We start from the raw sequence: 8,321 nt of genomic DNA on the forward strand, positions 1-8,321 counted from the left end.
GAGGAGGACACAAGGGAGTTGTCAACCGTGATGGCGAGATCATGGAACGGGCAGTCCTTCCCCGGGAGGAAGAGCAGCTCCGTCTTGCCGAGGTTCAGCTTGAGCTGGTGATCCGTCATCCACACTGATATGTCTGACAGACATGCAGAGATGCGATTCGCCACCTGGTTATCAGAAGGGGGAAAGGAGAAGATTAATTGTGTGTCGTCTGCATAGCAATGATAGGAGAGACCATGTGAGGATATGACAGAGCCAAGTGACTTGGTGTATAGCGAGAATAGGAGAGGGCCTAGAACAGAGCCCTGGGGGACACCAGTGGTGAGAGCGCATGGTGCGGAGACAGATTCTCGCCATGCCACCTGGTAGGAGCGACCTGTCAGGTAGGACGCAATCCAAGCGTGGGCCGCGCCCGAGATGCCCAACTCGGAGAGGGTGGAGAGGAGGATCTGATGGTTCACAGTATCAACGGCAGCAGATAGGTCTAGAAGGATGAGAGCAGAGGAGAGAGAGTTAGCTTTAGCAGTGCGGAGAGCCTCCGTGACACAGAGAAGAGCAGTCTCAGTTGAATGCCCAGTCTTGAAACCTGACTGATTAGGATCAAGAAGGTCATTCTGAGAGAGATAGCAGGAGAGCTGGCCAAGGACGGCACGTTCAAGAGTTTTGGAGAGAAAAGAAAGAAGGGATACTGGTCTGTAGTTGTTGACATCGGAGGGATCGAGTGTAGGTTTTTTCAGAAGGGGTGCAACTCTCGCTGAGGAGGCAGAATCAGGAGATAGGTTGGAGAAGGTTTGAGCAGAGGGAAGAGATGATAGGATGGAAGAGGAGAGAGTAGCGGGAGAGAGAGAGCGAAGGTTGGGACGGCGCAATACCATCCGAGTAGGGGCAGAGTGAGAAGTGTTGGATGAGAGCAAGAGGGAAATGGATACAAGGTAGTGGTCGGAGATTTGGAGGGGAGTTGCAATGAGATTAGTGGAAGAACAGCATCTAGTAAAGATGAGGTCAAGCGTATTGCCTGCCTTGTGAGTAGGGGGGGAAGGTGAGAGGGTGAGGTCAAAAGAGGAGAGGAGTGGAAAGAAGGAGGCAGAGAGGAATGAGTCAAAGGTAGACGTGGGGAGGTTAACCTCTTGGGGCTAGGTGGGACGCTAGCGTGCCACCTGTGGTGCACTCCATCAACAGCAGGTGCATTTCAAGAGCGGCAAATTTGAATCCAAATAAATGTCAAAATTCAAATTTTTCAAAAATACAACTATGTTACACCATTTGAAAGATAAACATCTCCTTAATCTAACCACGTTTTACGATTTCAAAAAGGTTTTACGGCGAAAGCATAAATTTAGAGTATGTTAGGACAGTACATTTACAAGAGTTGTGTGTAATGTTTTGTCAAGTCAAAGACAGGGTCACCAAAACCATAAAACCAGCTAAAATGATACACTAACCTTTTACAATCTCCATCAGATGACACTCCTAGGACATTATGTTAGACAATGCATGCATTTTTAGTTCTATCAAGTTCATATTTATATACAAAAACAGCGTTTTACTATGGCATTGATGTTGAGGAAATCGTTTCCCTCCAATAACCGGCAGTCAAGTCAGCGTCACAAATTAAATAATTAAAATTAGAAAACATTGGTAAAATATTATATTGTCATTTAAAGAATTATAGATTTACATCTTTTGAACGCAATCAACTTGCCAGATTTAAAAATAACCTTACTGGGAAATCACACTTTGCAATAATCTGAGCACTGTGCCCAGAAAAATACGCGTTGCGATACAGACTAGACGTCATGTTGGGGAGATCTAAAATCGAAAATACTATGTAAATAATCCATTACCTTTGATTCTCTTCATCAGATGTCACTTCCAGGTATCACAGGTCCATAACGAATGTAGTTTTGTTCAAAAAAGCTCATCATTTATGTCCAAAAATCTCCGTCTCGTTAGCACATGATGTAAGCCAGCCGGACTTCTCGTCATGAACGAGGGGAAAAAATATATTTCCGTTCGTTCAAACATGTCAAACGTTGTATAGCATAAATCATTAGGGCCTTTTTAACCAGAACATGAATAATATTCAAGGTGGACGAATGCATAGCCTTTTATAACGTATTGGAACGAGGGTACCCAACATGAAGTAGCGCGCCAGGTGTCTAATGGGACATCACCGTTCCATGGCTCTTGTTCGGTCAGATCTCCCTCCAGAAGACTCAAAACACTTTGTAAAGGCTGGTGACATCTAGTGGAAGCAATAGGAAGTGCCAAAATATTCCTAAAACCCTGTGTTTTTCAATGGGATAGGTTTAAAATCAATACAACACATCAGGTATCCACTTCCTGTCAGAAAATGTCTCAGGGTTTTGCCTGCCAAATGAGTTCTGTTATACTCACAGACACCATTCAAACAGTTTTGGAAACTTTAGAGTGTTTTCTATCCATATATAATAAGTATATGCATATTCTAGTTACTGGGTAGGATTAGTAACCAGATTAAATCGGGTACATTTTTTTATCCAGACGTGCAAATGCTGCCCCCTAGACCCAACAGGTTAAAGTCACCCAGAACTGTGAGAGGTGAGCCATCCTCAGGAAAGGAACTTATCAAGGCGTCAAGCTCATTGATGAACTCTCCAAGGGAACCTGGAGGGCGATAAATGATAAGGATGTTAAGCTTGAAAGGGCTGGTAACTGTGACAGCATGGAATTCAAATGAGGAGATAGACAGATGGGTCAGGGGAGAAAGAGAGAATGTCCACTTGGGAGAGATGAGGATTCCAGTGCCACCACCCTGCTGGCTCGATGCTCTCGGGGTATGCGAGAACACGTGGGCAGACGAAGAGAGAGCAGTAGGAGTAGCAGTGTTATCTGTGGTAATCCATGTTCCCGTCAGCGCCAGGAAGTCTAGGGACTGGAGGGTAACATAGGCTGAGATGAACTCAGCCTTGTTGGCCGCAGACCGGCAGTTCCAGAGGCTGCCGGAGACCTGGAACTCCACGCGGGTCGTGCACGCTGGGACCACCAGGTTAGAGTGGCAGCGGCCACGCGGTGTGAAGCGTTTGTATGGCCTGTGCAGAGAGGAGAGAACAGGGATAGACAGACACATAGTTGACAAGCTACAGAAGTGTTGTTTCTTGTATTATTGTCTCCTGTGTCTTTAGAGAACTGTTTCACTTTGATATCCTTTTTCTTCTGTCCTGATTTTCTCTTTCTTTTCTTCTGTTAACTAGATATTCTTTGTTGTTCTTCGTTAGCTAGCTAGCTTCTTCCAAAAGAGTCCCTAGCAACTGCTTAGCAACTGGTAAACAATTCAGCTTGCTAAGATAACTACAATTTTATGAAAAATAGTTATTTTTCAAAAGCCTATCTTCTTTGTTTGTTGCTTGTTTTTTCTCCTATTCAGTCTTGCAGTTTTCTTTTGCTTTTTTCCGATGTACTTCACTCTAAAAACCATGTAAATTTCAATATTTGTAGGAGCTCATTTTTCAGCTGCTGCTGCTCAAATTGGAGTTCCGGAACAGTATAACATGTGATCATTCAACAAGTCTCAAGTTACCTTAACTGCTCCTTTTGATACCTAGAAACATCTACATTAAATGAATTAGTGAAAAGTGAGTTAACATTCTAATGTGAATGATGATGATTTCTAATATTGTATCTGGTTTCATCCATCAGATGTCTGTGATCTCACACTGGACCTAAACACAGTAAACAGACACCTCTCTCTGTCTGAGGAGAACAGAAAGGTGACATGTAGGAGAGAGAAGCAGCCGTATCCTGATCACCCAGAGAGATTTGAGGACTGGAGACAGGTGCTGTGTGGAGAGGGTTTGACTGGGCGCTGTTACTGGGAGGTAGAGTGGAGTGGGAGAGGGGAGGTTGAGTGGAGTGGGGGGGCTGTTATAGGAGTGACATATAAAGGAATCAACAGGAGAGGAGTGGTTAAGTACTGTTGTCTTGGATCCAATGACAAGTCCTGGAGTCTGTTCTGCTATGACAACAGTTACTCTGCCTGTCACAATAATAACTCCACTACCATAGACGTCCCCTCCTCCAGCTCCCACAGAGTAGGAGTGTATCTGGACTGGTCAGCCGGCACTCTGTCCTTCTATAGAGCCTCCTCTGACACACTGACCCACCTGATCACATTCACCTCCACATTCACTGAGCCCCTCTATCCAGGGTTTTGGGTTTATTCTGTTGGCTCTTCAGTGTCCCTGAAATAATAACTGGACACACACACACACACACACACACACACACACACACACACACACACACACACACACACACACACACACACACACACACACACACACACACACACACACACACACACTGGACAAACACACACACACACACACTGGACAAACACACACACACTGGACACACACACAAACACACACACACAAACACACACAAACACACACACACACACTGGACACACAAACTGGGCACACACACACTGGACACACACACACACTGGAACACACACACACACACACACACACACACACTGAACACACACTGAACACACACTGAACACACACAAACTGGACACAAAATGGACACACACACTCAACACACACACTGAACAAACACACACAAACACATTCTGGACACACGCACACTGGACAAACGAAAACACACACACACTCACACACATACACACACACACACTGGACACACACACACACACACACACACACACACACACTGGACACACACACACACACACACACACACACACACACACACACACTGGTCAAACAAAAATACACACACACACACACACACACACACTGGACACACACACACACACACACTGGACAAACAAAGTGGACAAACACACACACTGGACACACACTCACACAAACACTGGATACACACAGACACACACACACTGGACACACACACTAGACAAACACACACACACACTGGACACACACACACACACACTGGACACACACACACACACACTGGACACACACACACACACTGGACACACACACACACACTGGACACACACACACACACTGGACACACACACACACACACACACACTGGACACACACACACACACACACACACTGGACACACACACACACACACTGGACAAAACACACACACACACACACACACACTGGACAAACACACACACACACACACTGGACAAACACACACACAAACACACTGGACAAACACACACACACACACACACACACACACTGGACAAACACACACACACACTGGACAAACACACACACACTGGACTCACACACACACACACACTGGACTCACACACACTGGACTCACACACACTGGACACACACACACACTGGACACACACACACACACACACTGGACACACACACACACACACTGGACACACACACACACACACTGGACACACACACGCAAACACTGGACAAACACACACACACACACACACACACTGGACAAACACACACACACACACACTGGACAAACACACACACACACTGGACAAACACACACACACACTGGACAAACACACACACACACACACTGGACAAACACACACACACACACACACACTGGACAAACACACACACACTGGACAAAAACAAACACACACACACACACACACACACACACACACACTGGACAAAACACACACACACACACTGGACAAAACACACACACACACACACACACACACACACACTGGACAAACACACACACACACACACACACACACACACACACACACACACACACACACACACACACACAAAACACACACACACACACAAACACACACACACTGGACACACACACAAACACACACACACACAAACACACACACTGGACACACAAACTGGGCACACACACACACACACTGGACACACACACACACACACTGGACACACACACACACACACACACACACACACACACTGAACACACACTGAACACACACTGAACACACACAAACTGGACACAAAATGGACACACACACTCAACACACACACTGAACAAACACACACAAACACATTCTGGACACACGCACACTGGACAAACGAAAACACACACAGACTCACACACATACACACACACACACTGGACACACACACACACACACACACACACACACACTGGACACACACACACACACACACACACACACACACACACACACACACACTGGTCAAACAAAAATACACACACACACACACACTGGACACACACACACACACACACTGGACAAACAAAGTGGACAAACACACACACTGGACACACACACACACAAACACTGGATACACACAGACACACACACACTGGACACACACACTAGACAAACACACACACACACACACTGGACTCACACACACACACTGGACACACACACACACTGGACACACACACACACACACTGGACACACACACACACACACTGGACACACACACACACACACTGGACACACACACACACACACTGGACACACACACACACACTGGACACACACACACACACACTGGACACACACACACACACTGGACACACACACACACACACTGGACACACACACACACACTGGACACACACACACACACTGGACACACACACACACACTGGACACACACACACACACACTGGACACACACTGGACAAACACACACACACTGGACACACACTGGACAAACACACACACACACACACACTGGACAAACACACACACACACACACACTGGACAAACACACACACACACACACTGGACAAACACACACACACACTGGACAAACACACACACACACTGGACACACACACACACTGGACACACACACACACACACTGGACACACACACACACACACTGGACACACACACACACACACTGGACACACACACACACACTGGACACACACACACACACTGGACACACACACACACACACACACACACACACACACACTGGACACACACACACACACACACACTGGACAAACACACACACACACACACACTGGACAAACACACACACACACACACACACTGGACAAACACACACACACACACACACACTGGACAAACACACACACACACACACTGGACAAACACACACACACACACACTGGACAAACACACACACACACACACTGGACAAACAGTAACATTCTCAGAACATACTGCACTTGTTTTATCCTGTTTTAGATGTATCCTCTGTTTAAACATTTAAACTCTTACAATAACACTGTTAAAATACCAATGTGATCATTTCTTGTCTTTTATGTTGGAAAAACAAATTGTACAATTATATGTGGACATACGCTCCATAGTTGTACAAGTATATATGATTATATTGTACTTTTCATAATAAAACATATTTGAAACAAGAAAAAGCATGTTAATAGTGGAAACAGTTTTGTTATTGATTTTTACATTGCTTCTCCCTGTCTCATGTTGACGTTTGTCATGAATCTTGACCTGGAGGCAGAACTGTGCGATTTCCTCTAGATATGTCAGCTGCAAAGTCAGAATTGGCTGTGGAAAATGTTGTTTTATGGTCTTAATTTAAGGGAAGGATTAGCAGTGTGGTTGAGGTTAGGATTAAAATCGGATTATATTACTTTGTGCCTGTGCAAGCTAGTGAATATTTTGCTGAACTGCCTCCAGGGCAAGATTCATGACAATAAATGCCAACCTGCCTCCAGAACAAGATTCATGACAATAAATGCCAACCTGCCTCCAGGGCAAGATTCATGACAATAAATGCCAACCTGCCTCCAGAACAAGATTCATGACAATAAATGCCAACCTGCCTCCAGGGCAAGATTCATGACAATAAATGCCAACCTGCCTCCAGGGCAAGATTCATGACAATAAATGCCAACCTGCCTCCAGGACAAGATTCATGACAATAAATGCCAACCTGCCTCCAGAACAAGATTCATGACAATAAATGCCAACCTGCCTCCAGGGCAAGATTCATGACAATAAATGCCAACCTGCCTCCCAGTCGTCCCCTCCTTATCTTTACAAGGCTGCAGAACATGCAAGCTAGTGATGTGGGGGTTCTCTCATAACCCTCAGTCCCCAGGTGGGTAGATGGCAGGTTGAATAAAGAGAAGCTAGTGATGTGGGGGTTCTCTCATAACCCTCAGTCCCCAGGTGGGTAGATGGCAGGTTGAATAAAGAGAAGCTAGTGATGTGGGGGTTCTCTCATAACCCTCAGTCCCCAGGTGGGTAGATGGCAGGTTGAATAAAGAGAAGCTAGTGATGTGGGGGTTCTCTCATAACCCTCAGTCCCCAGGTGGGTAGATGGCAGGTTGAATAAAGA

The 8,321-nt window shown here is 45.7% G+C and overlaps 1 long non-coding RNA gene across 1 annotated transcript in view; it reads left to right on the forward strand.

Moving 5' to 3' along the window:
- Positions 1-4,214, forward strand: part of LOC123732602 (uncharacterized) — an 8,406-nt gene extending 4,192 nt beyond the window's left edge. The window contains exon 3 of the long non-coding RNA XR_006763299.1: positions 3,676-4,214. This is a non-coding gene — a long non-coding RNA (uncharacterized lncRNA). The remainder of the gene's footprint in view (positions 1-3,675) is intronic.
- Positions 4,215-8,321: the final 4,107 nt, after the last annotated feature.

This window comes from Salmo salar, unplaced genomic scaffold, assembly GCF_905237065.1.
Source record: "Salmo salar unplaced genomic scaffold, Ssal_v3.1, whole genome shotgun sequence".
Taxonomy (NCBI): domain Eukaryota; kingdom Metazoa; phylum Chordata; class Actinopteri; order Salmoniformes; family Salmonidae; genus Salmo; species Salmo salar.